Here is a 17,350-nt window from a genome sequence, read left to right as displayed (position 1 = left end):
GGATTGGGAAGGGGAGTAGAACACCTTCATACACCAAAGTAATCCTGGTCCTATAGGACTTTGGAATGTCCCACACTCCCTCTCTGATGTGCTGAGAAGTCTGTCTTGCACTTTCTTATCCTGATGCTGCTTCATTCTTGTATCATTCTTTTGCTCTTTGCTTTCCAGAGTTTCTTATACAGAATGACTTCTGATCCTCTTTCTTATATTTAGAATTATTCCTTCTGTTTACATGTCAGTGACTGATTACTGTCTTTATAATAGAGCAGGAGAATCTATAAACACAGAGGATCACCACTGTGCTGCTCTGGGACAGGAGCTTCCTGTGACCTGAGTCCCCTTCCTCCAGCAAGAGGGGCTGTCTCTGGGCTTGGCCTTCCCTGTGACAAGTGGTTTCTCTGAGACTTTCTTGGGCCAGGGTCTCCAGTAGCCAGACAGCTGGCATTCCCAGACAAGTCCCACAAACAGCTGGCACCACAATCCAGACTTCCTGGCACCAAGCAGCCTGGGCATTCCCCCTGTGGCAGGGCTGCTTTCTCACCCCTACAAAAGGAGAGAGTGACAGAAGTGGGGACTTGACCTAGAACTTCAGCTTTCTGGGCCTGCTTTGCTGGGGTGCAGAAGCATGGACGTCTTGCTTTCCCATCTCTTGCTGACTTGAGCTTTATAAGGGCTTGTGCCCCCAGGAAGGCCTGTTCCTTTTCTGTGCCAGTGATGGTGCAGAATCTAGCTTCAGCCCTGTGAACATGCAGCCACGCTGTGCTTATTCTTGGCCCTCTGGGTCAGATGCCTTTGGACATCTTCCCTTCCTCCGGTTAGCAGCAAGCACTTCCCTCTTCCACTCTTACAACATTTGATTTGTAGCTCTCTAAGGATATAGATCCTCTACATCTTTATGTAGGACGGTTCCATTTCTCCTCTGACCAGTACTTCCCATGCAATCTATGAGTGCAGGACTGAAACTCAGGTCCTGTCATTCTAGAAATATTTCTTGAGTACCTATGATACAGAAGAGCATCCTAAATAGTATCCAACAGTATCTTAAACAGTATGTCTTTCTTTTAAAGAAAAATTATTCACTGATACTTGTTAAAGCACGGCAAGGCACATTTTTTTCTTTCCTATTTTCGGTACCAGGGATTGAACCTGGGGGTGCATAATGGCTGAGCTACATTCCCAGCCATTCCTAACATTTTTACTTAGATATAGGGTCTCCCTGAGTTGCTTAGGGCCTAGCTAAGTTGCTGAGGCTGGCTTTGAACTTGCGGTCCTCCTGCCTCAGCCTCCTGAGCTGCTGGAATTACAGGGATGCGCCACCATGCCCAGCACAAGGCACATTTTATTCTGGACCATTACCAGAGGTACAGGGCCACTACAATGGGATCTTGCAATGGTGGAGAGAGATGGGGACAACTCTGAATACAGCATATGGGAATTTATGTGTAAGTGGGAATTTATGATCAAGGAGCAGGTTGGGTATCAATGGCTGGAAAATTGTGAAGAAGAAACATCAGGACTAAGGGTGATATGGACTAAACCAACCCAACAAGGTTCTTGCTGAAGACAGGCCGGGGTGATCTGGGGACAATGGAGGAGGAAGAAATTGGCCAGATAGGAACAGTGATCAGATAGACTAACTCAGTTCTTTGCTAAAACTGATTTTATAAGCAAATGCACAATAGGCCTGGAAGGAGGTTCAGGAGTCACACTAAACTACAGTCCAGGAAAAAATTTGTCCATCATACTTAAGGAACATCATCCTTGCCTTGAAGAAGTTCATAGGGCATTCATGTGTAGCCCTCAGAACAAGAAGACATAAGAAGAAGAGGAACAGAGGAAGGGAAGATGCCATGCTGCTAATCAAACAATAACAAATGCTACCCTGTTTTAATCCACTATTTGCTCCAGTTAGGGACACTGTGACATGGCAGCTGGGGCCCAGCAGTCCTTCCCAAGAACTCCCCCTTTGTGAGCTTGATGGGGTCTCATTTGAAGGTTCCCTCAATACTTTGCTGCTAAATTGGAAAAAGCAGCCCATCAGGGGAGGAAGAGGTGGTGTCTGTGAGTGTCTCTGGGGTCCCCAGCCTCCACTTTCTTAGTGGGAGGAGAGGCTGCATCTGGACTTCACAGTAGAGAGAAGCACGAACTATACCTATTCTGGAGACCCCCTACAGTCCCACCACAATGGGAAGAAAAAAGAGATTCTTCTGAGAAACAAATTTGGAAAAGGGGACACCTTATCAGACCACACTCCCAGGATGACTCCAAAGATCAGACCAGGTTCCTCTAGAAAATGAACAGGAACACGTAGCTGATAACTTGAGTCCAGTAGAATGAAACTCGTGAAGGGGGGCTTCTGGTTCACAGCTCTCTCACAGTGCCCTTCTTTACAGGGAAAGAGGGGGATGTGGTTCCTTCTGGGGAAGAGTCCCCTGGAGACTTTTTCTCCAACAAACATTGCCATATCCAGCCAAGATCCCTGGGCCAAGCTGTGGGTGAATTAATTGAAGATGCTGTGGTCAGAGGCACAGAGCATCTGCGTTCTTTACTGGGAAATGAGGAAGTAGAGATATGATGTTGTCAGAATAACGTCCTTGCACCTTGAAGATGTAAATTAATGGCATCAACATGTCTTCTTGCTCATGAAAAGAGTTCTCACACTTAAATATGCTTCAGATATTAACCAAAAAATAAATAAAAACAAGTCATTTTATTGACCTTCCAGGACCAGAGGTTTCTCGTTTAAGAATTTTCATCCTTTCCATGAAAGCGATGGCCAGTTTTCTAGGTGCACCCATAACACCTATCATGTTCCCTTGGCTCCCTACCAGCTGTGCTCTGTGGCTGGAATGTACCAGGGTTAACACCTTAACAATAAAGGCTTCCTGCTGAAGGTCAGAGATAGACTTGGTAAGAGTTCTTCAGATGAGAAAGAGAAAAAGCAGATTCTTTAAAAAAATGGGTCCTGATCTTCACCCAAACTCAAACCAGACAACTAGATGTTTCCATGAACTCAAGTTGCCCTTCTCAACCTCTCAAGGACCACCTGGTAGCCTCAATTGAGTACATCCCCATTTTTTGCCAGCTTGGTGCTACATTTTGCCCTGAGGAAGCTCTGAGTCCCCTTAGGTTTACAGCTGGAACCAGAGAGACAAAGAACCCTGCTCAGCAGGAGGTACCAGGAATGGGTTAATGAGGCACACACCTGGGCTGTCTCCTCCCTCTTCTCCTCCCTCCCCCCATCTGGTCCCTGCCTGGGTGTCCCCATCATTCATCTCTCCACAAGAGGACTGGTAAATCTGCAGATGTGTATGGAAGTCCATCCACTGACACCTGCCCCAGGTGGTCACCACCTGGCTATGCTGAGACCTCAGGTGGCATGAGGAGCTTGAGAGCAGAGTATTCCCAGCCATGGGCCATTGATGGCTCAGACAGAGGAGGTGGAGCTCAGTCATCCACCCAGTAGCTCCGCCTCGACCCTCTGAGGTCTGCTCCTCAAGGCCCCACATGCCTGAAAGGTCTAATCTGCCTTGGAAACCTGCATTAATTAATTAACAGCTACTTTATTGTCCCATTTTTCTTGATAATCAAAGCATACATATCTTTCAGCAAAGCCTCAGGTCAGTCTGGTGGTCTCTGTGCTGCTGTAAGTCTCACCTACAGTAGGTGTGCATGTGCTTGGCCTGTGGCATGGGCACACTTGCCTCTCTGTGATGCTACCCAAGTCCTGCCTCCCCTTTGCTGATCTCTTGGGCCCTGGACCCAGATTTGGAAGGACTCTTCTGAGCTTCGATGAATTGGTACTGCAGCCAGAGACTAGAGCAAGCTGTAGTAGGGAGGCTGCACTGTCCTGTGGGCCAGGAGGGGTCAACTCTGGAGATGGTGCTCCCCAATCCCATTCACCCACATCTCCACATTCTGTTGTTCCCAGAGTCCAGAGACACCCTTTGCTCTGGAGGGGTGGCACCTCTGCAGGCTGAAGGTATGTCTTCACGCCCAGCCCCTCAACCTCTCTAGCCTCTTTGCCTTGTGTTATAAAGGGAGGGGGCAAAGAGGTGCTCCTACAATTTCTCTGAGGAACAGTAGAATGTGCCAGGCATTTTATAAGGGCTCAAAAGGAAACTTTCTCCCCATTCACCATCCCCCAATTCAACTACCCTCCCAGTCTCCCTTCCCTCTCTTTTCTGTCCCTGGAGCAGAATTAGGTTGGGGGGTGAGGGGTGATGCAGGAAAACCCTTCTCCTGTCCCTGGACGAATTTCACTCCCCAGGGCCCAATTCCAGCCTCCTCTCAGATCACACGGTCCTGCCAAGCCCATGGCCTCCTTTCCTCTCCTTGTGGCTCCAGGCCCAGTTTTGGAGACATTTGGCTCTGATGCACTTCTAAGTGCTGAGACAAGTTACTTGGATGCCTTTAAACCCAAAACAAGGTCAGACATCAAACCATATTTCCCTGTGCTGCCAGGCCTCCACCCCCAGCAACCCCAAGAAGAGCTTGAAAAGAATAAAAATATTAACAGTGAGGTTAATATTGTACCCACCCCCGACTCCAGCGCCTCCATCAGATGCAGCCTCTCTTGCTGATTGTGGGCTGGAGTCTTTCTGTTTATTTTTGTATGCTTGCACATGAGGCTGGGGGTGCAGCTCAGTGGTAGAGCTCTTGACTAGCATGTGTGAGGTCCTGGGTTCTTCCTTCAGCAGTGCAAACAAAACAATCAAGAAAAACTGCACATCCTATTTCTTATGGTTTTGTGGGCATTGCATGGACAAGATCATTCTTCAGTTGTTTGGTCACTAACTTGGTCTTGCAGAGATGGAGCCCTGTGGCTCTCCTGGGCTACTGGCTGATGCTTGCACTGCCCCCCCCAAAAACCAGCATTTGCTGACTCTGGATTGGAGCTAGCTGAGGAGTGCTTTACCTTCCACACCACAATGAGATCACTTCGGTGATAACGTCACTTACAGAAGGAGAAGGTACATGTGTACAATTACAAGTTGAGTGTGGGTCCTGCTGGCTAGGGCTGCAGAAAGGTTTTTGATGCCAGCTGATGCATAAAAAAGATGGTTTCCCCATCTAGTGATGGCTGCGGCACCTTGCAGAGTGCCCAGCACCTAATCGTGGCAGGGAGGAGAGGGAGCCCAGGAGACGGGGCTGGGCTGGAAATTGTGGTTTTTCGGGGGCTTTTCCTTCCCAGTTGCATGAGGGTTGCTGCTGCCTTGTTGTTTAAACACATCTTTAATCTGTGCTCATCAAAAGCATCATCAAGAACTGACGGGCAGCATGGCATCCACACCATCAGCCACCTGATAAGTCGGGCCCCACTTAACAGAATGGCTCTATTGTGAGTCTCCCCACCCCCACATATATGAAGGGGGTTGTTGGCAGGGGGCCCTCAATGTCTGCCCTGTTGCTGTGTCAGACAAGTTCCATGCCCATCAGGGACAGTGTGAGTCAGGTGTCAGCCCCCGCCTCCCACAGCAGAACCCATTCTTCACTTAGTGTTGTTGTGCTGAGACATGAGTCAAGTCCACCTCAGATGGCTTCATACTTCACAAGATAAACACGTGAGAGGGCACCAAAGCCCCGGGCTCCCATGAGTCTCTGGTGACCGGGAAACTTTGGGCAGGTGGCCCATGACAGAGGGTTTCAGTTTTTGTCACTACACTGCAGATAAGGTGCCAATAAGGCCAGGGAGTCTCTCCTCCCCTCTCTCAATCTCTCTCTCTCTCTCTCTCTCTCTCTCCTCTCTCTCTCTCTCTCTCACACACACACACACACACTCTCTCTCTGTAGCTTTAGCTTCCAGGACACCCAGGACACATCATAAAGGGAAAATCCCCTCTGACCTGGAGAGTTTGATTTTCTGGGTTTTGCCTCCTCTGTGGACAAATTCCTTTTGTTTTAGATCTTGAGTTCCTATGCTTGTTCTCCACATGTATCGATCCTTTCTTCCCCAGTCTTGCCCCAAATGGCCCTGTCCAGGCCTCAGTCTGATTGGTCCAAGGGGCATCCCTTCTTGAGCAACAGGAGTGCTTGAGGAATTCAGCCCTAAGCCAATCAGTACCCAGCATTAATATGGGTTCCAGAGTCAGTTCTCCCCAAGAGTTGGCTTGGTGGTGATTTATGACCAAATGTGAAATAGATGTGAAGATGGTTTCTTGCTCTTAAGAATGAGTCAATGAAAGAAACACCTTCACTTTCTCTGAATAGCTGGACATGTGGATGTGAGGTTTGGAACAACTGCCACCATTTTGCCTCCATGAATAAAGTCAGACTGAGGATGAAGCTGATACAGTTAGGGATGTGAGAGCAAAGAGAATTAGTGAAAGATAGGATTAGAGCCACTGGATCAAGCCAGTCCTGAAACCCACTCCAACACCAGGTGTCTATTTATGTGAGAACAAACCTCATTGTGATTTGGCATCTTTCTGGACATGGTTTCCTGTGGACTTAGTGAGGGCTGAGGAACCTCCTTAGGGAATCCCCGACCCCTCCAAACTCCCTTTCCAGCAAGTATACCTTCTCTAACACTAGGTAGTGTGACTCAAAGATCAATGCTGCACACTGATGCCACCAGACAGCTTGTCTGGATTAACAGGCATGTCAGAGGTACCTGAAGACTTGGCTCTGCTCATCCCAAAATCCTTTCAAACTGCTCTGTGGCCTGCCAAAGTCCCTCAAATGGAAGGACTGGGGCGCCATCCTTTGAGGCTACAGGGGAAGAGAATGAAGGAGGAGCACACCTCCAAGGACAGTGCTCCCCTTCCTGGTGAGAACAGCTCTGTTTGCAGAAAGGGAACTGTTCTGCTCCTGACAGTCCTCCAAAGAGAAGTAGAAAGTCCGGACAGCCAGAAGCACCTGTGTTCAAATCCTTGCACTGTTGCTTGTTAGCTATTTGGCCTTGGGAAAATTACTGAACACCTCTATGCTTCAGTTTCCACATCTGTAAAATGGAATTTAACCTCCTAAGGATCCTCTTTTGTGAGGATAAAATGAGTTCATTATTCATAGGAAGCTTAGAATAATGCTAGACACGTGGTAAGCATGAATTCGAATTTAAATATTATAATAGTATTGTTCTCATTGTTCTTTGTAGGAATCGTTGTAGGAATCGAGAATTAGTCAAGTTCGTTTCTGACTTTCTTTTCCTTTTTTTTTTTTGTTTTTGTTTTTATGTGATTTCATCCCCCTCCCCAACTCCCACCCCAAGAATAGGGTCTGAAAGTCTTAGGCACTGCTTCCCAGAAGCACTGGCAGGTAGGAGGTTTCCAGAACTCCTAGACTTGCCAAGATCCACACTCCCACACTGGGCAGCTGTGAAGGGTGAGGCTGGCTGGAGGCCAGTGTCTGGCCTCACCTGGGGCAGGCCAGTGACCAGGGCCTCTCACATGTTAGCCCCCAGAAAACTCAGGGTCTTTGCTTTTCCTAAGGAAGAAACCCAATGATGACTGAGGTCAGGCCTAAAGCTGAAGGTGAGTGAATCAACAAAAACTCAAACAATGAATCTTCTTTCCATCCTGCTTTCATGCCCAGCTCCTGTGTGCAAATCACGCCATGATAATCATGGACAGCTTTCATGCCCCAAGGCCTGTGTTTGTTCCATGTCCTGAATCCCCTTTCAAGAGTATTTGGGTGGAGTCTTGTTTAATTCCAGCATAGAGAAGATGAGGGAAAGTACTCCAATAAGAGGAAGTCCCCAGAGACATGGCCAGGAGCAGCAGAGCTGCATCAGGCTGAGGGGGACCTGAACCTGAGACGGGTCACAAGGAACTGGCCATTGGAGGAAGTGAATCATTTGCCCCAGTCTGGAACATTCCTGCACACTGCACTGCTGCACACCTACGAAGAAGCCAACTTGGGAAAGGACCCCAGGGAAGGCTGGCCATCCTTCTCCCCTCCCCAGCTGTGGGGTCCAGGCCAGCCTGTGTGGTGGTGATCAGGGATAGGCTGCACCATGACGCCAGTTCAGGGCATACTCCAGGGCCTTGACCTGTGCACATCAAGCCCTTAAGTCACCTCTTCATATGACCAATGAGCATCCTTCAGCATCTTGCTTGCCCTGGACTACAAGGGCCACATGGTAATGCTGTCATCAGCCACTCTTGTTCAGTCCATGAAAGTCCTGACTATTTGCTCTGATGTCACCAGTAGCTTTTTGATTGTGACTGTGAGGGGTTCCCTGCTGTCCTTCCCTTTTCTGTCCAGCAGCATACAGAGCTGGGCATTGGTCTCAACCTCCCTGGATCTACATCCATCACCGGTCCTCTTGCAGGGCTTTCCCTTTCTGATCCAAGCCGATGTTAGTAGCAAGTGGGAAGCAAATAGAGCTCTGAAAAGTGCTAACCAATGGAGCTCATTCATCCTGCTCTTTTGCCACAGCTTTGGGGACATGCCTCAATTAGCTTGCTGGTCAACAAGACACCTGGGCCAGAACCTGAGTCCCCAGTTGCCTCAACTGAGGCTACCCTACACCAGCCAGCAACCAGAGCCACTACTCAGATGAGCCCAGCCTAGATAACCAGCCTGCAGACTTGGGGGCCAAATAATTGTAATAGCTTTAGGCCACGGAGGTCTGGGTGATCTGCTGCACAGCATCATGGTGGCAGTAGTCACTGACATGGCTCCTGTCAATGCCACAAGCTGTTGACTCTTGTTAGAGAGGAGCTGGTGGCAACCCATGCAGAGGTGGAAGAAGTGGGTGGTCCTTAAAATAAAGGTGTCTGGGTATCCCTCCGAGCACACAGGAGGTGGCAGAAAGTGAGGAGGCAAAGGCACAAAATGCTTCGGCAGCTTCATTAAGCACCTGTGATGAGTAACGCTCTGTCTAGAGCCCTGGACCCCAGAGATGAGTCAGATCCAGGCCCGCCTGCTGAAACTCGTCTCCACAGGCCTGGGGCTGGCTGTGGGAGTCCATGGGTGGGTGGTGTACAATCCCTGCTTTCCCTCCTCCGCCATGTTTCCCTGCTGTCCACCTCTAGGGTTGAGTCATGAGACTTATGCCTGAGGAAAGGAAAGGCCGGAGAATCCTAGGTCCTCCAGGCCTGTTCCAGAGCTGTCAGCCCTCTGGGGAATCGCTTTGGCCAACAAGAGCGATCTCCTTGCTCAAGGTGTCCCTCTTTCCCAGGGCAGCCACATTCGCTGACTAATGGGCTTGGAGGCCTAAGCCTCAGCCCAGGGCCTTCCCAGCTTCAGAGTTCCAGAGCCCCAGAGCCCTTGGTTGAGTCTGTTTTATCCCAGCTTCTGTCTGTGCTCATCTTGCTTATTCTTTCCCATCTGCCAGGGATGACCCCCAGAGGACACCTGTCCTAGTCCATTTCCTGTTGCTATCACAGACTATCTGAGACTGGGTGATTTATAAAGAACAGACATGTACTGGCTTATGGTTCTGGAGACTAAGAAGCCTGAGAACAGTGGCAGGATCTGATGAGGCCCTTGTACTGCTGCATCTCCTGGTTGGAAAATGGGATGGTAAGTGGTTCTTCAGAGGGAATGGACCGAGGGCCAGCCTGATCTTTAACAACTCTTGTGCTAACTAATCTAGTTCCAGCAGAGGGCAGGGAGCCCTCATGACCAAACACCTCTTAAAGGTCCAACAGCCTCTCAACAACGTTAATTGTGAATCAAATTTCAGCATGCATTTTAGAGAGTCAAATCACATCCTAATAGCCTAACATCCCTGCAGACCAGCCTCCTCCTCAGAGGCAGCTGTCCTGGGAGGCCACTTTGGTAGGTTTTCAGAGGGAGGGAGGGACCAAAGTTCATTGTTTCCACCCCCTCAGTCTCAGCAGGGTGGGAAGAAGCCCAGCAGATCCCATGTACTTCTAAAGAAGATCTCAGGGATCCCGAGAGTCTATTTGGGTGACTTGCAGAAAATGTCACTGAGGGTGTCCCTGCTCCTGAGGGCTGCAGGCCAGACTGTTCAGGCAGGGGCTGAAGGGGGCTGCAGGCCTCGAGAGGTAACAGTACCTATAAGAAGTGAGCTGGGGCCACTTCAGCACAGAGGGAAGTGGTACTGACAGAGACAAAGCAGAGGCAACTCTACAGTTGTTGGTATTTTGCAGAAGATGCTACAGAATCCCAATTCAAGGCAGACCCACCATGACTCAACTGTTGTCTGTGCCAGGGTCAGACAACTATAGGAAATAAATATAGAATCTTCATTCACCCACTGAGGGGAGTACAGTCATCCTTGGTATCCATGAGGGATTGGTTCCAGGACCTCTCACAAATACCTAAATCCTCAGATGCTCAGCTCCCTTATCTAAAATGGCATAGAATTTGCATAGAACCTATGCACATCCTCCTGCATACTTCACATTATCTCCAGCTGACTTGTAATAGCTAACAATGTAATGCCAGGTAAATAGTCAGTATTGTTTAGGGAATAATGGTAAGGAAAAAAGTAGGCAAATGTGCAGTATAGCTGCAATATTTTTCTAAATATTTTTGATCCAGAGTTGGTTGAGTCTGCAGATGTGGAGCCCGCAGACACAGAGGGCCATTTGTGCCAGTTGCCTCGACACCCCAGTGGGACTGACCTTAGGTCTTCCATGGCAGAGAAAGTAGGTCTGGAAGGGAGGGTTCAAAGGGAATCCTGGGAAAATTCATGGAGCTCCCCACAAAAGGCTCCAGGAAGACATCAGGCAGGCTTTTAAGTTTCGACTAGGGTTACAGAACCTGCCTACTAGCTTTTTCCCATGGCTGCTGGCAGCGTGCAGGTCCTCCCTGGCTGTTGGCCACAGACATCAATCAGTCCTTTGCATGTGGACCTCTCCCCAGGGCTGGCTGAACAGAAGATGGTCTTTGACAATTCCCAGAGCAAGGACTCTGAAGAAAGAGAGCAAGAGAAGGTGACAAAATGGAAGTGGCAGTTATTTTGTCGCCTCATAATCTTGGAAATGACATGCCATTACCTTGGCCCTATTCTACTAAGTAGAAGTGAAGCACTAGATGGCAGGACTACTAGGGGCCACCTGAGGGACTGTCTGCCCCACAATTGTCACAGGAGGATTCAAGTCACAGCAAAGGCCAAAGAGCTGGGAGAAACAGAGCCTTTTAGGGACTAAATGCAAGGGGGCATTACAGAGCAGGCTTGTCCATTCTGCCCGCCTCACTGGAGCACACCAGCAGTAGCTGATCTGTGCCCTCCTTGCAGATCTCGGTCCTGCTTCATGGAGTCCTTTAGTCCTGGGATTTAATCAACCCAGCCTTGCCTCTTTGTTCCTCAGCCCTCTTCCTTATTGGAACTCCAGACACATATCTCCCTTGCCCCTAGGAGGTGGGTAGGATCATCGCCCTCTCACAGTCTGGCAGGGTGCCTCCTTACTGAAGGCCATGCAGCTGCAAGTGGAGCCCACCACCTTGTACCGCTCCTTGGCACCACACTACACTGTCTTGGAGGTAAGAACTTGAGAATCCAGGGTAGAGTCGTTCTCATGTTTGGGAACATTACCTTCCTCCTGTGAAGACAGGGAACTGGGAATTATTTCAAGGAGGTGCTAAGGCCTGGAAAGTTTGACTGGGGAAGGAATGGAGCTGAGTCTTGATACTCCTGGGCCAGTGCAGCTCCAGCCCCTCTGTGCTGCAAACCAGGGCACCTCCAGAACTTGCCTGGGATGGCTGCTTCCACACTGGTCTCCAGCACAGCCAACCACAGACACAGGCAAGTGGCCAGGCCTATGGCAAAGCCCACAGGGTCATGGGTAGTATGCTGGGAAACATCCAACTCCTTGGAGAAGGCTGTGGAACACTCTCACATTTAAATCTACGACCCAAATGAGGAACATGTTTACTTGCATAATACAACTTCACTATGTTTACACAGTTAAACCACAGCCCATGGGTGCACTGTATACGCAGAAATGTCGTCAAAGGATTGACTGTTGCCTTGCATTTCCATGAAGATTGATTTGCTGCTTATTGGTTCCTTTTGTCATTTGCTAGCATCTGCCAGCAGGCAAAGTTTCTGTTTGTGGTCTTTGGAGGTTTCAGGACAACTCACCAGGGAGAAACTTATATTTCAGAAAAAAAAATCTAGTGAATACTGTTAGGTTACTCATCCAGCTTCCCCAACTCTTTCTGCCATCTTGAGAACATAAATTTGTTGTCGTTGTTGTTGTTTTGGTCACCCCATGCTATCATTTGGACTTAAGTGTCCCCCCCAAGGTCCATGTGTTAAAGATTTGGTCCCCATGGTGGTACTCTTGGGAGGTAGTGGAACCTTTATCAGTTGGGGGCTAGTGGGAGGTTTTTAGGTCTTTGGGGGTGTACCTTTGACAGGGATAGTGTGACCTCATCTTCTTCCTTTTCTCTATTACTTCCTGGCCATGGAATGTGTGGTTTTGTTCTGCCGTGCACTCCTGCCATGTTGTACTACTTCACCACATCAGTGGGTTCATCCAGTCATGGACTGGAACCTCCAAAACGAATCTTTTACAAATTAATTGTCTCAGGTATCTTGTTATAGTGATGGAAAGCTGATATATCCCAGCTCTCTTTCTTGGGAGAGGGCCCCAGGAAGGCATCTTGTTGAATGTCAGCCCAGAACAGCTGTGTCCATATAGCTTCCTTCCTTGAGATTGGGTGGGTACCACTAGGAAAACCAGGGAGATGAGCAGAAGCTACGGGTGAAGCCCAGCCTGCAGCTCCTTACCTCTGGACTCCACTCCCACCAACCAAAGTATTTCTCCACTACTTAAACCAGTTTGAGCTGGATTTCCTGTGAATTTCAACCACAAGAGCTAATTCCTATAAGTCCCTCCACTCCTTGTACTGGTGTGCACCTTTGCTGTTGGATCCTTCTGGTTTGATTCTGAATTGAACACTAGGGTTTTACACTTTCCTTTCCCCATGGTACTGAGCAGGGGGTACCATACTTGGTGTCTCTGCTTGGAAGGGGCATGGCTACATTTGAATTCCCCCAAAAGAGACCACAAAACAAGGACTCGGATGCAGGTGAGTTATGTGGGAGGTGATGCCTAGAAGCTCAGGTGAGAGGTGGAGAATGGAGACAGAAGGGAGGGAGGGCCCCTAAAGATTCTATGAGTAAGGAATTTCTACTATGGACAATGGGTTCGACCCACTAGGTTCTCAGAGAGCTGCTGGGACACAGGCTTCTGATGTCTCTATTGGAGAGGGTGGAGGTAGGCATTTATATAGAATCCCATCCCCATGGAAAATTAAAGAGAAGTGGGTTGATAGGTGTCTCCTGTCCTGTGTAAGAGCTAGGTGAACAGGGGCTCTGTGTGAGACATCAGTGATTGAAGTCTCAATTTCCTTATCTGTGAAATGGGGTTAGTGTTAGTGGTACTTACATGGCAGGGGAACATGAAGAGGAACAGTAACAAGTTTACTTCCTGGCATGCAACAGGGCTCTGTAAGGTTGGTTCTAAAAGTGGTGGCTCTATAAGGGAGACAGAGCCAATGGACAGTGGCTGCCTCAGTCATTGTGACGATGTGCTATGTGTGGCTGGGTTCTGCTTTCTCTCAGCCACCTCTGCTCCAGGCCCTCCTCCTTCACCCAAGAACAGCTCTGGAGCTTGAGGTAAATTTGACTTAAACACACCAAGTTGGTCTGTTGACCTGGAGACCAGGGCGCTGTCCTGAAGTGTCACGGCGAAGCAGGGGGCCACACCAGACAGCCAAGCCAAGTGGGGTTGCCGCCTGTTCGGTATCCGCAGCCAGGACCCAAGATGATCTGCAGGGTCACTGCCACCCACCTGTGTCCACAGGCTGTGCCACTTGGCCCTCTGGCCCAAGCCACCACCTGCTCCCAGCTGCGGGAGGCCCAGCCGCCTGACCTTTCCCTCCCAACGTCATTTTCCATTCTGCTGAGTTTTTGGCCAGGCCTGAAAAGCTTCTCTGGGGGAGCCAGGAAGGATTGTCTTGAGACTTGTCATTGTTTCAGGACCAGGTCGACTAAGCCTCAAGAATCTGATAGAAACAAAAATCTCCTGTGAGTCACCGTTATTCACAATGGGGACCTTGGGTGCCTGGCAGGTGCCGGGGTGGAGGGCAGAGGCTCCCTGGGCCCATGTGGACCCAGAATGCTTTCTCAGTGCCCCGCTGCCTGTAGATGAGCTCAGATTTTGTAGCTCAGGCCAAGTGCCAATTGGCACAAGGGTCTGGACCCCAGCCTGGGCCTTGCTCTGCCTCAGCCAATTTAGAGGGGAAGGTGGTGGCCCCTCTCAAGCAGGGAGAACACAACCTGTCCCATCCCAGAGCCAAGAGGAAGGAGGTTTCCGGGCCTGGGGTTAATGCTGAAAGGCCCACAGGATGCCCTTTCATATCCTTTGGGCAGGAGCTTGAAGACAGAGGAGGTAAAGCCAAGACTTTCCAGGTCTCCATCTCTTCATCCATGACCAACCAGGGCAAGTGGACCTCACTTGTGCCCTCTTGAGACTGTCTTCTTCACATGTATGTCCCACATGAACTTGGAGTAGGGGAGCAGCCACCCTGGGGGTTCTCAGCAGCCCTGGAAGTTCTACCCCCAGTCACAGGTCACCTGTCAACAGATGAAAGTTCTGCTACTCACAGTGCCACTGTCCTTCAGGAAACTGGCAAACATCTTGGGCTCCACATATGTGCTGTCAGGGATCCTACCCCCTATCTCTGTCCCAGGCTGTCTGTCTGGATATTTCATGCCAAGACACTGCCCAGCCACATCTCTGTCTGGCAGGAGGCTCCAGTGCCACTTTCAGGCCCTGCCAGTGCTCGTCAGGTCTCCCATCCCCTCCAAATGTCCTCAGGAGCAGAGGCTGGGCCATTCCTCCGAAGTGCTCCCAGTTTTCCACTAAGGAGCCACCAAATGAAGGGCCCTGGTACCCAACTGCAGGTCACCAAGAAGAGGGCCTGCTTGTCCTGCCCCTGCCACCTTCTCAGTCTTTGAGTGCCTTAGCAGTATAACCTGCCTGTGCTCCGCTGATTACAGCCCTGCTTTGTGGTCACCTGCATTGTGTAGGCACCTACTGTATATCCAGGGTTGTGTGCTTTGAGAATGGTGCAGATGGGTGAATCAGACCTTTGGTCACAGCACCAGCACACAAGAAGCATCTGCAGTTTGAAATAACATTCACTTGATCCTCATAGTTACCTCTGGGTGCAGAGTCCAGGAAATGTCTCTCTTTCCAGATGAGGAAATTTTGTGAGGTCACATTACTATAACAGAGATTAGATTAGAATCCAGTAGCTTTGAAGAGGTCTTTGGGGGCCTCTTTTTTTTTTTTTTTTTTTTTCAGTTTATTGCTGAATTTTGGAGACAAAGAGTCCCAGGCAAAGACCCCTCCTGAGCCATTAAAGTGGGTCCAGTAGCACTCCAGTATAATCACTCCATAGGTATTCTGGAGGGCCTCATAGAAGAGGCTCCTTATTGGAGGGTGAGGCTGGAGCACCCCAGGTGAGCAGCAGGTCCAGCAAGAGGAGAGCATTTGGGGGGCGGCTCTGAGGGGACAGCTCAGGAGGAAGAACAGGGTGATGTAGACAGCGCACTGATGTGCCCGAGGGTCAGCAGTAGATCTGGCTGAGTTGTGAATAGAAAGCAAGATGGAGACCTTGGAGTGTGGGCTGAGCCAAGGGGTAATGACACCACAGCAGGATTTTTGTGAGATGGATCCTTCTAAGTTGGAATAGCCTAGGGCAATGGCGAAGGAGAAAGGTCTCCAGTTACAGCAAGTGCTGTTTATGTGGGAGGTGACAGGCCTGGAAATTGCATTTTAAAACTTGGGAGTCAACCGGATGATTCAGTAATAAGTGTGACATGTCTGCCTTGTAATAATGACCGATTCTGCACAGCAAAGGTCTCCATGGACCTACAGGGAACGGCTTTCTTGTAATGGGCGGTTCTTCTCCTCCAGTGCCCTTTGTCAGCAGCCTTTAGCAGACCTCCGCAGACCCTCATTCTGCACAGAACTGGGAGGGCAGCCCGCACCTGCCCTCAGAGGCTGTTTGGGTCTCCACTGCCAAACTCCTTCCTGAATAGGATTTGACTGGTGGTCAGTTCTGCTCTGTGATTTGTGAATAAAGACTCACTTTAGCAATCACCTCTCTCCTCTGCAGCCTCAGCTTGACACTTTGTGCTCCTCCCCCTTACCTCCTCACACTACTTGGGCCCCCATTTCTAATCAAAATCCTCTCCATGGAAAGATAAGAAACTAGTCATATTCTCGTTAAGGGCTGACATCTCAACTTGGCCATCATTGTCCCCAAATGCTGAACAGAGCACCTGGCATGTGGTAGATGCTCAGCAAACTAGAGGAAAGGGAACATGTGTTTGAGTAACTGGGTGGATGGATGGGTGCACGCATGAATAGATGATGGATGGATGTGAATGTGCTAGGTGGAAAATCAACCGAAAAGCCCCTTGGGTTGGAGTCGGGTGAGAGAGGGTTCTGTTGGTGGCTTCACCTCTCCCATTGCATGGGTGTCACTTTTTGGACCCTGTGGGCTGCAAGTGGCAGGAAAGTAAGCTGATTATTCTACTGGAGTGCTTACAGGGACAGTAGTGTCAGTGTGGGGTGGGGGTGGTCCAAGTCAGGCTGAGGCACCACAGTGGGACCTGAATAAATGGCCAGTGCAGGACAAAGTCTCAGGCATCGTTTGCAAGTTCTGAATCCTCCTAGAGCAAATGGGTGTCAGCACCCAGCTTTTCTACCTGTGACACTAGACATCTTTAGGTGCTGTCACCCCACTTTTATCCTCTGATCATCTGCCCAGTGAGGAGCTAGACTGCAGAAGAGTTTCTTTGCCTTAGTGACTGACCCTTAATACTCTTGAGTTAAAATGGCAAAGGTGTTTGGACCTCAGGAGCAAGCCACCCCCAAAGAAAACCCCTGTATGTGTTTGTGTGTGTGTGCACGTGTGCATATGTGCACACGTGCACACACAGAGACACGCACACACTCACATATAGTTTGAGGTCTTTGGAGATTGTTGATGTATGTACATACATGATTATATATAGATGTATTTGCATATCCATGTATAACATGTATTTGAGTAAATATGTCTATAAATTTTCAACTTTTAAATTAATTTTCTGACTGATCCATCCATAAAAACATTAAAACCATACCTATTAATAGAGTCCTTTTACATGTGATACTTCAATACAAGTATACATTATGTAATGTTTGTGTCAGTTTAAATATATCTATCTCTTCAAACATTTAGCATTTCTTTATGGTGAAAGTAGTCAAAATCCTTTTTTCTGCTGGCCACAGTGGTGCACACCTGTAATAATTCAAGCTTCTTGGAAGGCTGAGGCAGGAGGATTGTAAGTTTGAGGCCAACATGAACAACTTAGCAAGACATTGTCTCAAAATAAATAAAATAAAAAGGGCTAAGGATGTAGCTC

The 17,350-nt window shown here is 49.1% G+C and overlaps 1 long non-coding RNA gene across 1 annotated transcript in view; it reads left to right on the top strand.

The window, feature by feature from the left end:
• Positions 1–17,350, top strand: part of LOC306653498 — a 43,655-nt gene that overhangs the window by 1,309 nt on the left and 24,996 nt on the right. The gene's annotated exons all lie outside the window — the stretch shown is intronic.

This window comes from Sciurus vulgaris (genome assembly GCF_902686455.1).
Source record: "Sciurus vulgaris genome assembly, chromosome: 2".
Classification (NCBI taxonomy): Eukaryota; Metazoa; Chordata; class Mammalia; order Rodentia; family Sciuridae; genus Sciurus; species Sciurus vulgaris.
The sequence above is the reverse complement of the archived record's forward strand: the minus strand, read 5'-3'. Positions and strand labels throughout refer to the sequence as shown.